The 23288-nt window shown below is 37.3% G+C and overlaps 1 long non-coding RNA gene across 5 annotated transcripts; it reads right to left on the bottom strand.

Moving 5' to 3' along the window:
* Positions 1-14861: 14861 nt before the first annotated feature.
* LOC126631570 (uncharacterized) lies at positions 14862-19792 on the bottom strand. 5 transcript variants are annotated; one of them, XR_007626395.1, is made up of 10 exons: positions 19341-19792; positions 19173-19235; positions 18985-19075; positions 18762-18878; positions 18624-18673; positions 17633-18273; positions 17422-17499; positions 16654-16761; positions 15604-15712; positions 14862-15074 (listed from the first exon to the last, which is right to left on the bottom strand). It is a non-coding gene; the product is annotated as an uncharacterized LOC126631570 (long non-coding RNA). The 5 variants fall into 5 exon arrangements; XR_007626396.1 differs by lacking the exon at positions 14862-15074 and having other exon boundaries at positions 15084-15712; positions 17633-17674; positions 17819-18273; XR_007626393.1 differs by lacking the exon at positions 14862-15074 and having other exon boundaries at positions 15084-15712; positions 17422-17518; positions 17819-18273.
* Positions 19793-23288: the final 3496 nt, after the last annotated feature.

The raw sequence follows: 23288 nt of genomic DNA, 5'->3' as shown, positions 1-23288 counted from the left end.
ATTTAAAATATTTACACTAGTGGATACCACAAAATCTTATGTTATACCTAATAAAAGTATGAATAAACTATAATAATTATATATATTAATTTAACAATTTTATACCCCTAAAAACTATAATAATTATATAATATAATTATATATATATATTAAATTAAATTTAAAAAATTGATTACCATTGGATCGGCTGAGATCAAGCCAAAGTTCCAATACAATTTCTTGATGATCGATGTAAATCGAGGATTTTGTAAATTGAGGTTTAAACTTTTGAGAAAGACTTCACAACCTTGAAAACAAAAACTTTTTCATTTTGCATATCCTTGCACATTTAATATTTGTAATAGATTAGTAGTGTATGTATTATTTTTTTATTAGGCACTTATTTTCAAGTGTAGATGTAGTACTTAAACGACAAATGTGTTTTAATGTTAACGGGTATGACATGACACGACCCTTTAAGATAACAAGTATGACACGACACGACCCGTTAAGATAACAGGTGTTACACGAAAACGATATGAACACGATAGACACGACTCGTTTGCCAGGCCTAACGTTGACACATTAATTGTGTCAAAAATATAAGGTAACGACAAGTTGAGAGTTCTATTTTGAGAGAATCCTTCGCTTGTTTAATTCAATATTTCTTAATCAACGGAAGGTTGAAACTTTAATCCGTGAACTTTTAAAACAAGATCACCAGCTTTCTCGATTAGAATGAAATTATTAGATACACAACATACATTACTGATTCTAATTTGTATTTTGATGTTGAAAAAAGGTATACTCCTCCTTCGTTTTCTTAACAATCCAAATGCCCTTTCAGTTACATTCTTTGTAAGACAAAGATTATGGGCTTGTTTGTAAATAGTTCTAAAATGATTAAAAGCGTAACTAGATGAAATATTTTTCAGTTCCAAAAGAATGTTTCTTGCAAGAAACACTAGTTATTTGGGATCATTGTACTACCACATTTGCTTTAACAATAGGCCACTAGCACTCAAATGAACTCTCCAATATGGAAATGTCTGTTCATCCGTTTGGTTCACCAGTGCGGCATTGGTGATGACAACTTCAACAGTTTCTTTGCTGCTAGGGTTTGTTGTTTTTTGGACTTTGTTTTTGTCTGAGCCTAATCTATGTTTTTGGGCCTTGTTTCGTTTCCCTGTATTTCATCTGTTTGTTTGAATGAAATGTTCATTTGACCAACAAAAAAAAAAAAGGGGCACAAATGAAGAGAGGAGTTTCTGTCTCTCTAATAGAGTGGAATAAAAAGGCAGCACCTATTGTGCGACATTAATTAAGAAAATAGCAAAATTTGGAAAGAAGTGGTCATTGAAAATTAATACATTTTAAACAAGGTTGCTTGATACATAACTAGTTTTTCTATGGAAGTTTTCAAACACGATTGCTCGATAGATTTTGTTTCTTTTGCATTTGATTAAAATCTGCATCATTAAGAATGGGGGATTGGCGACATCACGAAGTTAGGTTGAAACCGAATCTCAAGCATCACATTTGTTGATTGCTTCAAACGTTACAACAACAAATTCCACAACAAACTATCCAGTTTGACGTCTATGACAACCTATTAATGTTAGGTGCATACCTCCATTTTGTTGATAATCAGTACATGCAAAAAACAAATGACATGTATTCGATTAAATGATGATATGTAACAATCCGTCCCTAATTTTATGGTTTTTATAATTTTAATGGTGTGAATTGACATAAATGCCCCTTAAGGCGAGATTGTTGACTTTCGTTGATCGTCATTTTGTGATGTGTATGAACTATAATTTTACCGTATTCTCGAAGTACTCGATGGTACAAACGCGTGGGCATTAGCGGATCCGAATTCGGAGCTACAATGAAGATTTTACGAAACATTCAATACCGAGGGTATTTTGGTACTTTCATGTTGCGACATATATTTTTTTGTTTTGTCTGGCTTTGGATAGGCCGCGGGTCTGCTGTCCTGAAAATGGTGTCTCCTATATGTCTCCTTGTTTATTTTTTTGACACGTGTCATGCCACTAACTCTAACTTCAACTTTGTTAACTTTTAATAAATTAAAAAAATATATAATAAAAGTAAAATCAGTTGACAATTTGTCTTCTACATCTGTTTGTCCTCTCTCCTAATATGTATTTGAAAACAAAAATTTATTCCATTAAAGAAATACAAAACAATAAACATAATGGAAGTCTGGAACATCCTCCAATCTTTTCTTAGCAAACAAACATGAAACACTCATCTTCATCCCCAACGAAGCCTTTTTTTTCTCTCCTTTGCCATTAAAAAAAAAACCAAAACAATAAACACACCAAAACCCAACACAGGAAGTCTGGAGCTCATTCCAATCTTTTTCCCAGCAAATACAGTAACCCCAATAGCCTAACCAATTGTTACTATCCAAGACAATTCTCACAGCTGTTCAAGCTTCATTTCCACTCTCTTTTTCTATCTCTGACCAGCGAAACCGCATAGGATGAATGAATTGAACCTTGCGATCGGTTCAGCTCTTGCCGTTTATTGTTTTCGGGTCGATTCAAATCGAGTTTATATCGATCAACCGAATTTCTTCCTTCTTCAAACCACAATTTACATAAAATTTGTTGTTTGTCGGGCTGGGTCGATCACAAATGGGTATTTGAACAGATAAGAAAATGGCGGAGGAAAGAAGACGAACAGATGTAGAAGACAAACTATCAACTGATTTTACTTTTATTATATATTTTTTAATTTATTAAAAGTTAACAAAGTTAAAGTTAGAGTTAGTGGCATGGCACGTGTCAAAAAAATAAACAATGAGACATAGAGGAGACACCATTTTCGGGACAGCAGACTCGCGACCCTTTGGACAATGTACCAAGTGAAGCCCACACCATGCATCCCTTGTCCCCATGTCGTGTTTTCCCCAACCTTCCTTAATCTCTCTCCCCCTTTACTTTTCTCATTCTCTAATCTATTTTCTCTCTCTTTGCACTCACTGCTAAGCAGTGAGATAACTACCTGACCACCACCTCATATATCTCCCTGTTACTCGTTTTGCACCTCGCTCCCTCAACCTCTTTGTCGTCTCTCTCACCTCTCCAAACACCAAACGACTGTGAGGCTGAGATCCTCACTGTGCCACCACTTCCATGGCAAGTCGCATTACCACCATCTAGCCTCACCACTCATCAAGCTTACCAATGTCCAAATACAGAAGTCCAGAATCAGGTGGCAAACTTGAACCCTAGAACTCGACCTCCATATTTACCAACGAGACTTCACGATTTTCGGACCAAGGTAGGCCTCGGGAACCCTATCTCTCGTCATTTTTCATCGTTTGTGAAAGATTTTGAGGTAATAGGCCATGTTTGTAGGGTTTGGGGACATAAACCACGCAGGGATGCTTTTCCCTAGTTTTTCGGCGAGGAGCCCGAGTTTTGCAGGCCATTTCCAGCCAACTTCGATCACAAACCCAACCCTAGATCGGTATATTTCGATTCCTATCCTCATGACCTTCATTTTGACTTTTGTTTCATTGAAAATGATTGAGATTTAAGCTCGAACAGAGCTCAGGAAGTTTACCGGCCAAATCCCTTTAGAATCCGGCCTTCTTCTTCTTCATTGGGTTTGGTCGGTGAAACCCACGAGCCTAAATAGGTCAACCCAACCCGATACAAAAAAAGCCCAAACCCGAATCTGAACCCAGATCCAACCCAGCTGACCCAAACCTATTTAGAAATCTTGAGGGAATATTCCCTTGGAATATTTTGTTAATTCCTAGTTAACTTTAACAAAATATTTTGTCTGGGGATAAAATATTTCGTTAAAATTAACTGTTGACCGTTAGTTGACTTTTTCAAAAAAAATTCGGAAACCCTCCTAGGCTAATTTCAATTACCGGAGTCCATTTTTTGCATCTATTTAGTGAAATTTCAAAGTTTTAAGGTAGTTGACTGCTGAGGTGGCTCGATTAACTTTTTGGTTGACCATTGACTTTCTGTTGACTTTTTATAAAATTTACCCGAGACCCTCCTTAAGGTATTTCCACGTTCTGATTACAAATATGCACTCAATTTTCCCAAATTTAATCATTTTAGTTGAGTTTTACTAACGGGTCCCAATATTATACTTAGGTGCGATTACTATCGGAGACTTCGATTTTCCTAGTTCGAAAGGTTGTGACCTTGAAAGTATTTGTGAGTGAGTGTTATCTTTTATATTGTATATATATTTGTTTAGTTTCCACACACACACACACACATATAAATATATATAATGCAATTTCTACGTGATTCTATAATTAATTTAACGTTTATAAGAAACGTCGTAATGTTGAGAATTATGAAATTATTCTGAATCCTACGGGATGCATAGGTATGCATACTATTATGGGATGCCTTAATTATATTTAGGACCATGAATAATATTATGTCGACTAGAATTATCAATTTACTACTGCAAGATCATATTTATGTTATTTGCTCATCATGTTCTACATTGGTGTTGGTACTCGTCCCGGGTCAGGGCCAGTGTTTACGTGTATGAATAACTTAATTCTTTTTCTTCTATTTGAATTCTACCACAAGACAAAATAATATCAAATCTCATTCCAGTAATTTCAACCCCAGTCAAGTAGCCTGCGTCCAAATTTAACAAGCCAATCTCTTATTCAACCCTATGAAATTTGAAATTACCAAATTATGGCACTCTTACCTTCCTTTTATCTATTGTCTTTCACCTTTTCTTTATACATATATCACCAAAAGTGTATATTTGTGATTTTTATTTCCTTTAGCTCATTTGCTAGTATTTTCATCACCAAGCATCCTCAAAAATAAGCTTTTATTTCTTCTAGGGATAATACCATCAATTTCCATCAATGCAATACTTGTTCAAAAGCTTAACATCAATTGTATTCATCATCCATTCTTGATCGGCCCCATTTTTTTTAAAATCCTCAGCTCCTCAATTATTTTTCTTCATAACATTAAGCTTACCCACTGAAAATTACTCTCCTTATGTACAAACGATATTATTAATACATTTGCTCCCTTCTCCATCTTAATTTGATTCCCAAAACTCACCATATCTTCATCAAACTAACTGACAGACAACCAAAATTTATCCCTTCTCTTAGAGCATCTTTCGTCATCTCTATTATTTATTCAAGCCTAATTATCATTATACAGAGTCTCAACAACATATTTATGCATTTCTTTTGGATTCTTTGACGCTCAGACATGTACAGACACATATCTGCATCAACATAGGTACTTTCTAATTCTTATGACAAGTATATCTTCGTCCAATTATTTTTTACAATCATAAACACCTAAATCCTCATATTGAAGCTGTGACAGCCCGTCCCAAGAAATAATTATCGTTGGTGTGAAAAGATGAGTTTACCCTTGGACGTTTTATGATATGTGGTTTAAGTTGGAAATTAGACTAATATGTTTAATTCCTAAGTTTTTGGACCCAAATGGAAGTTGGAGAATTGTTTGTTTTGATTGGTGACTTTTGGACCACACACTACACCTCACTTTCTCTTTCTCATTCCCGTGCCCTCTCTCTCAGACTCACACACACTCTCTCTCTCTTCTCTCTTGTATGGACAAGACCCAAAACCCTTGTAAACGTGATGGATCGAAGTGGAAAAGGGAACCATTGTGTTCATGAATCTCAGATGAATCAATTGGTACCATTTATAGGTAAGGAATCCTCCGATTTCACGTTGAATCATGAACCACCGATGTTGTCATTGTTCATGCATATGTGAAATATTGTTTTTCAGGGAATTTGAAGCTTATATGAAGCTTTAGGAGGTCCTAAGGAAGCTCGGAGTGGTTCATTGGGTGAAATTGGACGTCGAGATCATGAGTTTCAAGCTTGGCCGAATTTTGTGGAATTTTTCTAGCTTGATTCCGTGACTTTTGGAGCTTCAAATTGGTAAGGAAATGTTCTTCAAGTTATAAGCTTCATTTTGGTGTAAATTTCGTAAGAAATTGATGAAAAATGAGTGAGATATAGCGATTTGAAAAATTCCCAGTTTTCCGGCAACGGCGACGGTCGCCGGAGTCTGAGGTTGAAGACGACGAAATATTCCATCAATTCTGACGTCGTCAGTTAAGTTTAACGGAATATGTTAGGATTTAACAGAATATTCCCTAACTGCCGTTACTATTTCTGTTACAATTCCCTGTGTGTGGCCGAGCGTCTTACCGTGCACTCGCCGGCGCGTGGATGGATGAAAAATTATTTTAAAAATATGGGGATGATCCTGAGATAATAGCCAAGAACAAAGGAAATCCATGCCTTGTTGATTCTTATTGAAGGAAGAGAATAAAACTCTTGCTTTTCTTTCACATTAAAAAAAACTACCCAGCCATCCAGGCTTACAAGTAAATATAAGATGAAAAAGCAGAACCCCAATAGCCAAACCCATAAATAATTCTAATACAATGCATCAATATGTATTTAGATATAAATGCATAGATGAATGCATCTTATCCCAATGTAATTGCATCATTCTCCCGGGGTTGAGAAGAATTTGCCCTTGAATTCAAGCATTCCTTCACTGCAGAACTAGCACTATGAAAAGGAATGGGGTGTTTAATGTTAAACACATTAGCAATACAAAGATGACTTGGAAGTTTGATGCAGTAGGCATTTGGATTTATCTTCTTAACAATCTCCACTAGACCAATCTTTCGGGTAGCCAATTTATTGTATTCACCTGTTGGACAGCGTTCTTTAGTTAACACAGCCCACACAAAATCACCCACTTCAAATTCCACATATCACCACTTTATATATGTGGTTCGCTTATACATGGCGTTAGTTGCCTCAAGCCATTGCTTAGTGGATGTGTGAACTTGGTAGATGAAGTCTGCTACTTTCATGTTAACTCGCTGTAAGTGAAGAACGGGTGCAAGATCAAAAGGAGTCCGTGGATTATAGCCATATGTAACAAAGAGTAGGCTAAACTCAGTACTTCGGTTGACGGAGTGGTTGAATGCAAATTTAGCTAGACTAATTTCTGATCCCATGATTTGAGATTATCCCCCACCAAACTTTGCAACAGATTTCCAAGAGATTGGTTGACAACTTTAGTCTGCCCGTCAATCTGTGGATGATAGGCACTACTAAAGTTCAAATTTGTGTTGGAAAGCTTCCATAAACATCGCCAAAAATGACTAAGGAACCTTGTATCCTTGTCAGATACAATAGATGTAGGCAATCCATGTAGGCAATCCATGGAGGCAATCGATGGAGACAGTACACCTCGCGAAAAAATAACCGAGCCACTTTAACAGCATCTGTGGTCTTTTGGCAAGGAATAAATGTGCCATTTTTGAAAAACGATCGACGACCACATAAATAAAGTCCATACCCCGTTAAGTACGAGGAAGGCCCAAAACAAAGTCTATACTGATGTCGACCTATGGCTGGTTAGGAATGGGCAGTTGCATATACAACCCCGCATTCGTTGCACCCTTAGACAATTAACACACCCTACAATTCTCTACAAAATTAGTGATTTCGCGTCTTATAGATGGCCAGAAATAAGAATATGACACTAGATGTCCAATGCTTGAGGGCTTGAACAACAGCATAAAATTCCACATCATATGTGTTGTAGTTCATTTTCGACCCATTCAATGTCTCACTGTAAAATGCTACAGGTCGTCCCTCTTGGCTCAACACAACCCTAATACTCACTTTCGATGCATCACAATGCAACTCAAATGGCTTGCTAAAATCAAGCAAAATGAGAACTGGTGCACTGATAAGTTTCTCTTTGATATTGTGAAAAGCCGCCATAGCCTCCTTGATCAATTTAAATTTTCCAATCTTTATACAGTTTGTTATAGGAGCCATGATAGCACTAAAATTATGAATAAAACGTCTATAGAAAGAGACTAATCCATGAAAGCTTCGAACATCATGCAAATTTTATGGTACTGACCAATCTTTAATTGCTGCAACCTTGGATTCATCCACAAAAATCTCGTCTTTTGACACAACAAACCTAAGAAATCTCGTTTTTTGTCCACGGCCACATTCGAGCCGTTTTCCAGCCAAACCATAGCTAGTTAGCCGTTAAAAAAAGTATCATTCTCTTCATCTCGTCGATAGTATGATTTTTGTTTTTGAATCACTTGATTTCATTTAGTATTGAAGAAGTTATGAACATTTAAAGTTTACCCAGTTTCCGGCGAGTTTTCCAGTTTTCCCTCGGACCAGTCAACTTTGAGGCTATTTTCCAGCTATCTCCGACAACCATTGGGCTTCCAAATAGGTATAATCTTATTCTACACTTTCTTATCTTCATTTTGATACATTATGGGTCGAATTTGGTTAATAAACGATTGAGTTACGAAGCTTTGAAAATTGCCCAAACTTCCGGCCAAGAGCTCTGGGACACTTAACGGAGTTTTTAACGGAATGACCAAAATGATGGATGGTGGACAATCTCAGGGACCACTTTGATTGATTTGAAATGTTAGGGACCAAAGTGATGAGTTATGCAAATCTCATGGATCATTTTGGCTATTTAGCCAATTTTTAATGGGGTGTGCTATCCACACACGTCTTTTTACTTCTCTCACACCCCTTGTTAATTTATGTCCTTTGATCTTCTTCAATTCATCCGATCCGACGGTCGAAAATTAAAAGGGTGTGAGAGAAGTAAAAAGGGGTGTGTGGATATCACACCCCTTTTTAATTTCACTCTTTGCCTATAGTATACTATAAAACTAAATAAATAAACAAATAAAATTTAAATTTTTTAAATTTATATAGAATAATAATACAATAATATATATTTGATATACAATTCATACATATACATTGTGACTACTGTATTGTATAGTAAGTTTCTTTATTAGTTTAAAAAAAATTAAAATCATCAAAATAACATTTTTCTTAACATGGCAAAATGAGTTACTCACGTATAAATCTGTTAATGACCCGTTGTTAATGGATTCTTATCATGTGACCTATAACGACCCGATTAGTTATCGTGTTAGGTCAACAAGTAGTGTAAGAAATTGTCAGGTCTAGTAAGAGGGAAGAATTGAAGCTAAGACTTTTAAATGCATAGATAAATGTTTATAATTAATTGAGTTACAAACGCTTTATAAGAAGAGATGCATGTGGAATATGAATGCTCGGACTTTTTAGAGAAGGTAATTCGTATGAAAAACTAGGGCTTCGTGGTGCCATAAACGAGGAAGAGGAATTTGGACTAGAGTGGATGTTGCAAGAAGGAGATAAGAACAAAAGATTTTTCCACTCGAAAACGGTAATGCGACAGAGACAGAATAAGATTAGAGGACTAGAAAACTCTAATGGCGAATGGACGGAGGACCAAGATTTGGTTAAACAGACAGCAGTGGGGGTAATTTGAACAGCTCTTTCGATCAATGGAAGAAATTTTGAGTTGTGTGGAACATCGAGTGACAACGGAGGACAAAGCTCCGGGCCTAACGGGTTTACGGGCAGTTATTATCAAAATTACTGGGATGTGGTGGCAGAGGAAGTAGTGAGAGTTGGCAAACAAAATTTCTCCTCTGGAAGATTTTTAATCGCATCAAACCCTACTGCGATGGAGGTAATATTTTGGGAGACCTTATCACATTTCTTTTATAACAAAAGTAGGAACTACTTGTATGGCCGGCCATACCGTGGTACAGTTTAGCCTATCAAAACAGAGAGTAACCGATATAAAACAAGTTTATCGCAAAATGAATTTTTGATCTAGTAATACAATATTATGCGATGAAAAAATATGACATTATTTTATTAAATTGGCGTCATAGTAATTATAAACTTTTTCTATGTAAGTTATTCTTCCAAAAAATGACGTTTCCTTACCCAGTACACATTTTGATAAACACCACTCTCTTAGAGCAACTCCAGCCTTGCATGTAGGCCGGGGGACAGGGAGAAGAAAGGGCCCAAGGGCCTGTCAATCAGCTCCAGCCATGAAGAGCCCGAGCTCGTGGAGAAGGCCCGAGCAGAAGGCCTGTCAATTTGTGACAGCCCGTGAGCCCGAGCTCTTCACCCATTTTTTATTTTTTTCTGTCAAGCGCGTGCACCCCACTCACGCTTGGGGGCTCGTCGCCTGACAGTTTTTCAGAAAAATCAGGCGCCTTTTGCAGTGCTCTCAGTTACCATTGGGAAGCCACGTGGCTTCCCACGGTCCGTTCAATCTCAACAGCTCCTTCATTTGGACCGTTGGATCTCAACGGTAAAAAAAATAAAACAAATCTTATTTAATATCAACCGTTCGATCTGAGATCAACGATCGATATTAATATGCTTTATAAATAAAGAAAAAATAGTTTTAAAATTAAGAAAAGTTACCGTTGTGACGCGTGGCATAATCTGGAGTGTTGGAATTCAAAGTTTTTTAAATCCAATGGCAGAGATTAATTATTTGAAAAAAAAATTAAAAAAATGGAAAAAATCCGAAAAAATTGTAAAAAATTTGAAAAAAAATTTGTAAAAAATTGTTTTTACTTTTCTATAAATACCACTTCTTCTCCATCTACCTTACACCACAATTTCATATTTTCTCAACCACTTTCAATCAAATTCCTATCTTTCTCTCAAAGTTTCAATCCAATTTTTTTCCACAAAATGACTACTGATGCAAGTACGAATTAGTCGCTTCTTGAAGATGTTGCGTTGTGCACTAGCTGGGTTGAAGTTACTCATAATTCCCTTACGGGTAATGAGATGCAGTTGCGAGAACTGTGGAGTTTAATTCATACCAAATTTCTTGAGCAAATGAGTGGGAAAAGAACCAAAGAATCGATGTCCAGTCGTTGGAAAATACTTAGCCATTCCTTTAGTACGTGGAGAGATGCCTTGACACAAGCTAGTAGTAATGTTCGAAGTGGGGCAAATTATGCGGATGAGGTAAGAATATATTATAATTATTTGTTTGTATTATTATTTTGTTACCTAATTTGATTATAATTATTTATTTGTATTATTTATTTGTTACCTAATTTCATTATTATTATTATTTGTTTGCATTATTTATTTGTTACCTAATTTCATTATTATTATTTGTTTATATTATTTATTTGTTACCTAATAATTTCATTATTATTATTTATTTGTATTATTTATTTGTTACCTAATTTCATTATTATTATTATTTGTTTGCATTATTTATTTGTGACCTAATTTCATTATTATTATTTGTTTGCATTATTTATTTGTGACCTAATTTCATTATTATTATTATTTGTTTGTATTATTTATTTGTGATCTAATTTCATTATTATTATTTGTTTGTATTATTTATTTGTTACCTAATAATTTCAATATTATTATTTGTAGCAACTTCAAGCACAAGCATGGTATGCTGCCAAAATCAAATCAAGAAACAAATCATTCACCCGATGGGAATGTTAGAATATTATTAAAGATTGTCCTAAATTCAAAGTTGTGCCTGTTGGTCCAGAAGTATGCATGAACAGCATCCCTCTACACAGCACCTTTGTACATAGCACCCCTCCACACTCTACACCCGATCATGGCTCCCATGTTGATGAAGAAGATGGAGAAGAAGTGCTTGAAACGCCTATTCCTGAACAAGCGTCGAGGTCGACCCGTTATCCAATTAGACCTCAAGATAAGAAGGCTTCAAAGAGGAAAGGGAGTGCTTCCAAGAATGATTATGGAAAGTACATGCAAGAACTTGCTCGTCAAGGTGAATTGACGTTGCCGCGGGAATTGGGGAAATATGAGGCTAAAAAGGCTAGAGATGAGATAAAAGCTGCAGCTATTCAACAAGCATTTCAAGCTAAACAGAGGGAAAGAGAGCTACTTAGGCAAGAAAGGGAGTTGCTTAGAGAAGAAAGAATTGCACAACAAGATCGTGACATTATGAACACGCGTTTAGAAGGGATGTCTCCAAATTCTAAATATTTTTGGCAGTCGGAGAAAGCAGATGTGGTGCAAATGAGGCGTGCAAAAGAAGCGAGATCAAGACAAGATGGTCTTAGCACAACAAGACAAGATGATCCTAGCACCACAGATTGGTGAAGTGGTGAGGAATAGGGTACTTTTGTAATCGGAGCCCATAGTTTTCCAATCACTTTGGGTTGTAATTTATTATTTATGTTGTTTCCATTTTATTGAAGTCAGTACTTTATTTAAAATGAGAGTACATATATTTAATTTCGTAATATATTTATCCTAATAATAGAATCTTTATTCATCAAATTGTTCATGTATAATGAAATTATAAAACACACCAAATAAAACTAAAAAACTCACCAATTGGAATTACATAAACACACCAAATAAAATTACATAAACATACGAAATAATAAAAAACTCACTACAAAAAACACACCAAATAAAATTACATAAACACACCAAATACAAACAAACATACTAAATAAACTTAAGTATCTTCAGCTTGTTTCAATGCCCACTGGTGCTCTATCAAGTCAATTTGCCGATCATTATGCATAGATGACCTTTGAAGTGCAGTATATCGTTGAATGACCCTTTCATTGTAACGTCCATCCCTTTCTAATGGCTCGTGTTGCACAGGTTCTTCGGTGGCATCATGCGCACAATATATCCGTGTTCTTGAATTGTTCATCGTGTTTGGCTCTGGCTCATATTCATCAACCGCATCATAATCGAACTCATCTTCCACAATCATGTTGTGAAGAATGACGCACATCATTATGATCAATCGAAGTGACTCTACATCGAACATTCTAGCATCACCCCTGACGATCGCCCAACGAGCTTGAAGGATACCAAAACAACGCTCCACATCCTTCCTACACCCCTCTTGACAGCTTGCAAAGTGTTTTTCCTTTGCATTTCGCGGACGTGGCATTGTTTTGACAAATGTTTCCCACCGTGGGTAAATGCCGTCAGCTAGGTAGTATGGCCCGTCGTACCTACGTCCGTTGACGACGTACGTGACTTTTGGTGCCTTTACTTGCAGGACGTCGTTGAACACTGGGGATTGGGTAAGAACGTTGAGATCATTTTGAGCCTCCGGAACCCTGAAAAATGTGTGCCATATCCATGTATCAAAAGATGCCACTGCCTCCAAAATGATAGATTTTGATCCTTTTTTGTCCTCATATGCGCCTTGCCATGCACTTGGACAGTTTTTCCACGTCCAGTGCATACAATCGATGCTTCCTATCATCCCAAGAAAACCTCGCATCTCGTCCTTCTTCAGAAGCCTTTGCAAGTCCCTGCGAGTAGGTTTTCGGAGGTACTCTGCGGTGTACAAAGATTCGACTGCTCTGCAAAACCTCATCAGGGCCTCAAGAATGGTTGATTTCCCCATCCTCGTTATCTCATCCACTTGGTCTGCAGATACTCCATACGCAAGCATCCGCAACGCAGCAGTGATTTTTTGCTCAAGCAGGAGACCCATAACACCACAAGCATCCTTCTATTGCACAAAGTAAGAATCATGGTTGCGAACATCAGTCATGATTATGTTGAACAAATGTCGATCCATTCTAAAACGACATCTGAAGTACGTATCAGGAAATACACTGTTATGGACAAAGTAATCGTCCAACAGCTCTTCAACCCGTCGTTGCCTGCTTCTATCAAGGTTTCTTGAACGGTTGGGGCTGCATATCTGAGCAACAGTCTGGATGACTCGATGGGAATGTGAGGCTCTGGCCATTCTTGTTTCGTCATCTCTCCTTCTACGCTCCTCATCCTCTTCCATCTCATTTTCGACTATCTGAAGGTTGAACATTCCTTCAGATTGGTTAAACAATTCTTCCTCTTGCTGATCGATTTCCCACATCATCCTTGATGAAGAAGAAGACATTGTAATGATGGATGGTGAAGAAGAAGCAGAAACTATGAATAATGAGATAGATGTTGAGAAAATTAGTGTGAGATTTGTGAGGATGGATGGTGGATTATATGGATGATTCAGAAAGGATTGGATTGTAGATAAGACCACGTGGCATGCCGTCATTTGTTAAAAATCTAATCAAAATCTATCCTCAAAGATTCTGAAAAGATAATGACACGTGGCACGATCATATTGGATAAAAATCCCCTTGTGCTCGGGCTCCCACCCTCACTCGGGCTCTCCAAGGCTGGAGGGTTGTCCACCGGGCCTCGGGCCCTTTCCTAGTGCCTGTCCCCCGAGCAATCCACAAGGGTGGACTTGCTCTTATATCGTCCAATAATTTAAATTTAAAATTTTCAATATTTTTTCAAATGGCCACATCTTTAACTAAAGAATAAGAAATCCAGAAGTTTATTCATTTTGCAACAAGTGGCACTCAAAATATGTCCGAAAAACTTATTTTAATATAGTAGTTTAATTCAATTAACCAATAAAATTAAAGAACAAACTTAAAATAATAAATTATTGAGGGGGCTAAAAATAATCCTATTCGGTTGGAGATGGTATATAAATATGGATTGACACTGTTTATTAAAAAATAATTTCTTATAGGGTTATAATCTGGATAAGGGCTAAACATAACCCCTTTGATTGGATATGACCTTATATATGTCCAGTGGACCAGTACTAGTCTCCTGTATTCATTAAAATAGAAGTGCATTTTTGTTTACTAATCTCAAGTGGTGGTAATGCTCACCACCCTATTTATAATTGGCAGATGAGTTTAAGTTTTAAGATTTATACCTATTCACTACACAAATCTCGAAATTTAAACTCATCTGACGGCAATAAATATGGTGATGAGCATACACCATAATTTATAGTGATAAGTAAAAATGCTCCCTTAAAATGAATGAAGATTCTTTTCGGATCCTATTTGTGAGGATCCCAAGGATTCTCTAATCTTGTTCATTCATCGTATATCGTGCGGTCAAAAATCAATTTAAATTTTATATTTAAAATTGAATATAAATAGTACTTAATGAAAACTGACTGTGCAATTTATGACAAAGGAACACAATTAAAAGATTTCCTGAATTCTCACAAAGAGGATCCGGACAGGATCCTCATTCCCTTAAAATAGTTACCACGAGAAAATATGTCCGCGCGTTGCTGCAGGACTTAAATACACCCGCCTTAACTGCATAAATAAGACATATTTAACCTGAATAAATTAAGACACATGCACCATACACTCTTCTCTCAATTATAAGAAAACTTGTTTGCAATACTGAGAGAAAGCTTATTATTGTTGATAAAATGCACACTACACCAATGGATCATGCCATAAAAATTACACCATGAAAAATCCAGAGACCAAAATCCCCGCCGGCAGAATTTATTCACATCAAATTTAAATTCTAACACCATCCGATCAAATGTTAATCAAACACACAATCTCAAAAAGCCGAAACCATGTTAAGCAAAAGAAACAGAAGGAAAAGAGTGAAGATGTAAGCATTGATAAGAATATGAAAAGTGGCAGCACTGATACCATGCACAGATAGGACAATGAAATATCGGAACCATCAGCAACAAATAGAACCAAGGAAAAGGATTGATAAAATAAACAAATAAGAAATAGGGCAGAGGCACAAACCAACGACATGAGCTCAGTTTTTTCACCATGAATTTTGCATGGCCTGAAATCAAGAAAATGATGTGTTTACCAGGATTTTGAAGTGGACGCCTGCAGTCTGAATGACAACGATCATCCCTCTTTTGATGGTCCAGAACCGACCCAGGACACTCATACGAAATCCAAAAAGGTAGCATTATCTGGAAAGAACATGCGAAGCCGTTAACAACGAAGTAAATATATAGTTCCATAGATGCAAACAAAATAACACTATGGCATGATATTTGATTAAGATCAGTCTCTACCAATTTGATGGCAAAAACACACCTCTCCTATACGGGAATGAACCTAACCATTTAACGAAAAAAAGACGAAAACCCATGCGGGAATGAACCTAACCACACTGCACGCACTCACATAAACTGCATACACATACACTCACACACACCGAAGAATGAACGCATTATATTCAGTTAGCACCATTCAACTTTAAAAGCAGTGAGACTTTCCAAAGGCACAGCCCAACTGGCCTCGGTTCAAATAACCAAATTGAGAACAACACTTCAATTTAGAAAAGCTGTACAGAGGGAAAACTAAAAAGAAAAGAAAAAAGAGACAAAACAATCCTATAACCACAACTGAAAAACAAAATCAAAATGAACAGAATAAAATATCAGCAGAGCATGAACACTAACTAACATCCTTTGGAAACATGTGCTGGTTACGTATAATATATATGCGCATAAATTAAGAAAATGGCTTGAGAGCCCTAGCAGTGGTCTTTACGCTGAACCAAATCACTATTAGGTTAATTGTATTGATTCACGCATCTTCTTTTATGTCTAAATCTCTACTAAATTGCCCTACGAAAATGACATAAAACTAATTAAAATTCCCAATATATATGAGAATACAACTTTTAAAAATGTGAGAATATATGCAGCACCAGGATGTTGCAGAACTCACTACCCCAACTTAAGATTCGGTTTTTGTCCAATGTATATATATGCTTAGATACATCTGAGAATTTGCTTTGCAACAGTTGCTACTCTCATCGTCCTTTGAGAGAGATAGATACAAAGGTAAGGATTACAATGGGGAATAGTTAAGAATCCCTCTAAAATACTAAAGAAAAACATACCTAGAATGGAGTAAACAACTGTTTGTCTCCTTAGTAGTTTCTCGCATTTATGTTGGCAGAAAGATAGTGCTCCACTCCAGAAGGATGGACAAATGTACTAGATGGAGACTGACCCAAAGAAAACATAATTATAAGTTAGCTTCTCATGAACAATTAAGGTGATGCAAAAGGGCAACACGTGATGTGAAATTATTATACCAAAATATCCAAGGTCTGTTAATCTAATCACCCAATAAAAAAAAACAGAAATTAAGCACAATAATATCAAAATTAAAAGGAAGGAATAACATGAAACCTTGTGCATAGAACGTTCATGTGAGAATGAATCACACAAACAATTAAGGGTGGACAAATCACAAAAGTGAAACTTAAAGGGCACCTAACGGACACCCCCATCTTTCTCAGCAATCGCAGAAATCACTCGGGTTTGAGGAAGCAAATGGAAAACGAAATGTTTTTCCATCCCCTACCCATACCCAACCTCCCTTACCCGTTCCCTTTACCCTTGCAGAAAATCCTCCCATCTCTCTCTCACCCTTGTCCCATCTCTCTGTCTGCAAATCGTAGAAAAGAAACCCTAAACAAATCCCTGAAATCACGCGCCTAAATCCTCCCACATTTCTCTCGGACACCCCTTATCTCTCTCTGCAAAATCTAAACCAGATCTCCTAAATCCTATCTCAGACACCCCACAAACAGCAAAAAAGCCAAGATATGAAAGCAATCTCTACATAATACTTTGAAACAATGAAACAAAATGTTACTTACTTGTTCCTTGTCCAAAACCGTTAGTGCTGCTGCACATTGTTATCAATTGTGGGTTTATCAAATCTTTCATGGCTTAGACTGCATGAAGAATTAGAATCTAAAAGATGAATGTATGTTGTAAATCATCATATAAATGTAACTGCATTTAAAAAAAAAGGGAATGAAAAAATTGAATTTTATTTCATCAGTATGTAATTGCATGAAAAGTTACATTGAATGCAGACTCAATCAATTTCCCCAAAGTCATTGTTAACTGAAAATCAATACCAAACCCATAAATACCACCATTGAATTTGGCAAAACCCAAAAACAAAATACATAAAGTTACTCATATAATCACAGAAAAACATGAAATTTGAGCACCCATTTGGCCAAGTTAAAGGATAAAGGCACTCACATCATCATAGTACTTGCACCTGAAACACGTTTTGGTTACAATTGAAAGGGCCAGAGCCTTGCATGCGAGGAAGATGACGATAGGATTCCAGAGACAGAGAAAGGAGGAGTAAGACGACGAAGGTGAGAGAAGGGAAATGGCGGCGAGAGGAGGATAAAGGTGAGTGCCAGAGTTTCTGCTTGTCTGCAAAATTGGCAAAATTGGAGGAAGATGACGATAGGATTCCAGAGACAGAGAAAGGAGGAGTAAGACGACGAAGGTGAGAGAAGGGAAATGGCAGCGAGAGGAGGATAAAGGTGAGTGCCAGAGTTTCTGCTTGTCTGCAAAATTGGCAAAATTGGCACACAGGTTCACAACTCATCGTCTTCCCTTGATCAATGGCTCCTTTAAATATCCAAATGATCAAGGTCATTCATGCTCGTAGAATACTTGATGAGCTCCTTTTGGTAATCCACCTAAAACAAATAAGCACAATATCTATGTAAACTGGCATTTCGCTCAATTATACATTAGTTATGGCATCTTTGGAACTAAATGACTTCAACCTTAATATCCTATAAGCAGTATGTTTCTATATTTTAAATCCTGTTATGATAACAGGTAAATATAGATGATACAAAAGTAATTTAGTTTCATCAAGCATATTTTCGCACTATTTAGTAAAGAACTCAGCCGGACTTGATTCCGAATAACATTCACAATTTCATATAGAATTTCAAAAGCCAGAGACTTTAGTGTAAATTACAATAAAATTTCACAAAGAAAGCAAATTGTAATATAAGTCTGATCTACAATTCGGATTTACCTGGATATAGTGATTTACGTTTCCATTGGAATATTTGCATGCATTTACATCTGATGAGAAAATAATACATCATTAGTTGGCAGGAAGGAACTTTGATAAGCAGATAAAGAAGCAAGATTGAATATAAGTTTCATGTACCCTGAAGTTTTTGTTCTTGCTACAGAATACTCGCATCCGTTGCAGCCGCTTCTATTTTCTTCGTGGTTTCAGTAATGGTATGCTTGGGTCCAATTCTTGTTGTCTTCTATTCTCATCCTAAATTAAGTTAACAGTTCAACATTATTCGTTATAAGCTAAAAAAGTAGGATTAGTTATTTTAGTAAATCTATTTCTTGTAAACTTGCCTGTTCCTCGAACATACCTGACAAATCGAGATCATTTGACATCGCTATCAATTGGAATGCATTCATAAAACTTGACGATTTGGGAATTATTGTCTCCACCACATTTTCCTGCAATGAAAATAGCAATTGTAACAAAAATCAGATATTTGGATCGAAGGTAAGATTCTAGCATTTTCTCCGTATCACAATCATGCAGAGCTTTTACTTCAATTGAATCAAATCCAACACCAACCCATCACAGCTCGATGATCACTCAAAAGTCAGAACACTGAACGCAAAAATCAACAAAATTTCCCCATTTTAAATTATAATTCGTTTCATATTCTGTAATCCACTAAAAAAGCAAAAAATTAAAATTAAATTAAAAGTGAACCTGGTGGTCATGGGTGCCGCCGCCGATGAGGAGGTTGAAGGGATTGATTTTAGCTTTTTCGTTGAAAAGCTGGCTTTCTTCTTTTCCTTGCGAATCGGTTTCTATTATGTGTAGCTCTTCTTCTTTTTGTTCCTTCAAAACTTGGTTCAGCAATTGCCTGAGGAGAGGGGAAATGGTTCAGAGTTGTCTCCATTGATGCGACCCTGTCCATTGAACTTTCTGCAGTTGCTTTTAAGCTTCGCTCCGTCCCTCTGAAAATCGCATGCCTTCCCCTCACCATACCCCTTTCTCTCCCTCCCTCCCCCTCAATCCTTCCCTTTCTCTCATCCTCTCTCCCTCCCTCTTCTCTGCAAGTCGCATGCCTTCCCCTCACCAAACCCCTCTCTCTCTCCCTCCCCTTCCCTCCTTCCCTCTCTCTCATCCTCTCTCCCTCCCTCCTCTCTGCAAGTCGCATGTCTTCCCCTCACCAAACCCCTCTCTCTCCCTCCCCCTCCCTCTTTCCCTCTCTCCCCTCTTTGCAGGCAGCATGCCTTCCCACCAAATCCCACACCGAGCCATCGATTTCACCGAATGCAACCCTAACTGACAACAATGCCCACCCAACTTTTACCCCCAACCGTGTGATGTTAACCCCAGACGGGCATTCCCGTCATTCGAACTGATGGCATCTTCGTAAAAAGCTAAAAGCTAAAAGCATCTGAGTGGCAATCTTGTAAATAAACTGAAATGTGGTTTAAAACACTGTTCATATAAATAGTGCGATTTCGCCTCCTACTTTAGACTAAAGTAATGCCACACCCACGTGTATATTTCATTTCATCTCTCTCATTTGTAATAATTATGTAAGCTTATATATATATATATATGTTTATGCACAAAATCAATGAGGACTTTGGTATAACAGAAAATGTTAAGTTTGTGACCTTCGTTAGATTGCTCCAGTCACTAATGTGGATAAGTATGTAAATGGATAGAGATAGGGAAGCAAACACAAGATGTACGTGATTCACCCAGATTGACTACGTCCACGGAGTAGAGGAGTTCTCATTAATTATGAAGGGTTTACACAAGTATATAGGTTCAAGCTCTCATTTAGTGAGTACTAGTGAATGATTGAGTACAAATGACATTAGGAAATATTGTGGAATAATGATATCCTTTTATAGAAGAGTTTCTAGCTTTGTTCTGATATTGACATATGTCGTGTTGTGATTGGTTTCTAATGTTGACACATGTCGCACTGTGATTGGCTTCTGATGTCGACACGTGACGCACTATAATTGGCCTCTTAGTTAGAGGGAAACTCTTCTGAGTCGTTGACGGTATAACGTTTACCAGTGCTCAGTAGTTTCGGGATCGGTCAAGTATAGTACAAACAGTGTTCCCCTAAGTTTCCGAGTGAGGGAAACTCCTCGGCTGGAGACTTGCAAGATCCAAGCCGCTGAGTAATCACTAAACTTCTAAGTACCAAAGTGTGGTATCGTTTTCACTTACCTTATCTGTCTCATATGTAGATGTGGCATCTTCTCTGGAAGTATTTTTCCTCCATCTAGGGTGGTACCTTTAACTAGTAGAGATGCACAAGGTAATGTATCAATTTCACTTGAAACTTACTTGTAGTTTCAGGCTTGGTCAAGCGCGATACAAACATGTAATAGGAGTCCCCCAAGTCGCTGAGCTAGGAGATCTGCCGAAAGAGATGACAGACAAGGTAAGCAATCAAAGCTCCCATCAATCAGTCCCAGATTATAAGTTTAATTTCGAGTTTCGGCTGATTGTTCTCATTCTCCCTATCTTGCAGGTAGTAGGAAGTATAAAGAGAAGAAAAATGAGAAGAGATGATATGAGATACTTTTTCTTTTGAAGAAATAACTTTCCACAGGCTTATTCTTGAACTAGGCTGGAGGGTTTTCTGGTTTCCTCCAAAGTATAAGGCCGACTCAAGAATATCAAAACAAGTCCATCAAATCAAGAGTGTTCGACCTTGATGATATGGGATACTTTTTCCGTTGACAAAGTAATAGATGAATCGACACGTGTTCTGTTGCGCTTGCCTCCACATGCTTCCTTGTATCCTTTTCACTTGCCCTATCTATCCCCCTGTCAGATGTGGTATCTTTTCTGGAAACATAAGATGTTGAAGATGAGTACTCGAGAGCAATGTCAGGTTAGTAATCAGGCAAGGGGTTACAGGCAGTCAGTTCCTGACTAAAAGATTGATTCTGAGTGCTGACTGAATGCTCTTTTTCTCCTTGTCTTGCATGTAAGAACAAGGCCAAAGGAAAAGAAAAAGGAAAAGCATGATATGAGATACTCTTGCTTTTAACCCTGATGATATGAGATACTCTTGCTCTGGTGTGACTTGTTTGCAGAGGTATTATCGGGGGGAAAAGAAGCTGAGTATTTCGAGAGACTCTGCTAAGAGTGCCCTCTCGGATGTGAAGAAAAGTTGAGCATTTTTTTTTATTTACAGGTCTGCCTAGCTGTGAAGGATGAAGGTCGATATATATAGGAATTGTCCCAAAAGCGAATGGTAACAATGTTCCTTTACCCTTTCTCGGTCATAGCAATGTAGTGGGAGTTACAAGATTCACGTGTTTTAACTTTGTCAGAGCACTTTGAAAAAGAGGTTTGTGTTATCTGGAAAGCTGATGTTGCATGTGAAGATTACAGACAAGCTTTATCTAAGGAAAGTTGGTTCTCGAAGTTCGGAGATCGGTGCCTCTTCAGTTTTTGAACAATCAATCCTGTCGAGGATCTAGCTCTCGAGATTCAGAGAACTGTGCCTCTTCGATTTTTGAGAAAACAATCTTGTTTGGAGTCTAGCTCTTGAGATTCAGATAGTGATGTCTCTTCAATTTTTGAGCAAATAATCATGTTGGGAGTCTAGCTCTCAAGATTCGGAGAGCGGTACCTCTTCGATATTTGAGCAAGCAATCTTGTTGGGAGTGTTTTCTCGAATGTGAGTAAAGGTTAGAAATTTTTACCAGTCTGCCTTGCCACGGAGCACGAAGGTTGACACAAATAGAGACTTTCCAGTTATCAAGCAGTGGTTCTGTTCCTTTACCCTTGTGGGTAATAGTAGGGTAGCTGGACCTTCAAAATTTATGTGTCTAAACTTTGTCAGAGATCTTTGGCAAAGTTATATGTGGTACCCGAGGAGCTGATGTTGCGTGTGGAAATTGTCGACATATTTTACTCAGGAAAATCTGCTTCTCGAAATCCGGAGAGTGGTGCCTCTTCGATTTTTGAACCAACGGCCATGTTGCCCTTTCTTTTATAGGGACACCAATTACGTGCAAGAAGTACGTTCAGAGAGTCATTACTTGCAGGAATTTTCCCCTTATCTTTATACTTCAGAGATTTATTGCACCTCATTTCTCCTTCATCATTTCTGAGAATGTCTGGCCCATCCGACCCTCGTTTTGACTTGAACTTTGGTGAAGAGGCAGTCTTGCCTTCTCAAGACAACATATGACGCCCATCCTTCTTATCCCCTACTGGTCCTCTTACTGTTGGGAACTCTGTGATGAAAAATGATATGACCGTTGCGATGGTGGCCAGGAACTTTCTCACTCTCAAATATAACAGATTATTTTCCAAACGGTCTGATGAGTTGGCTGTTAAGGATTATCTGGCTCTCAGTGTTCAGTGTGCAGGTTCTATGTCTAATATAGCCCAACGCTTATTTGCTCGATGATGCGAAAATTAACTTAACACACAAATTAAACCCTCTTGTTGTCAAATTGTAGTATAAATGCAAGTAGGGATCGTTCTAAACCGGGGATTATGAGGGCTTCCTAAACCTCTAAACTGACTTAAAAACATATAAACAAAGTTAAAAACATTAAACTAGACTCAAATAACTTAAAACAAACTCAAATGACGCAAAACAAGCTAAAAACGCTCAAATCTGCCTAAAAACACAAACTGGGTAGATTTGGACTC

Source organism: Malus sylvestris, chromosome 8, assembly GCF_916048215.2.
Source record: "Malus sylvestris chromosome 8, drMalSylv7.2, whole genome shotgun sequence".
NCBI lineage: Eukaryota > Viridiplantae > Streptophyta > Magnoliopsida > Rosales > Rosaceae > Malus > Malus sylvestris.
Note: the sequence above shows the minus strand (reverse complement) of the source record. Positions and strands in the feature narration are given on the sequence as shown.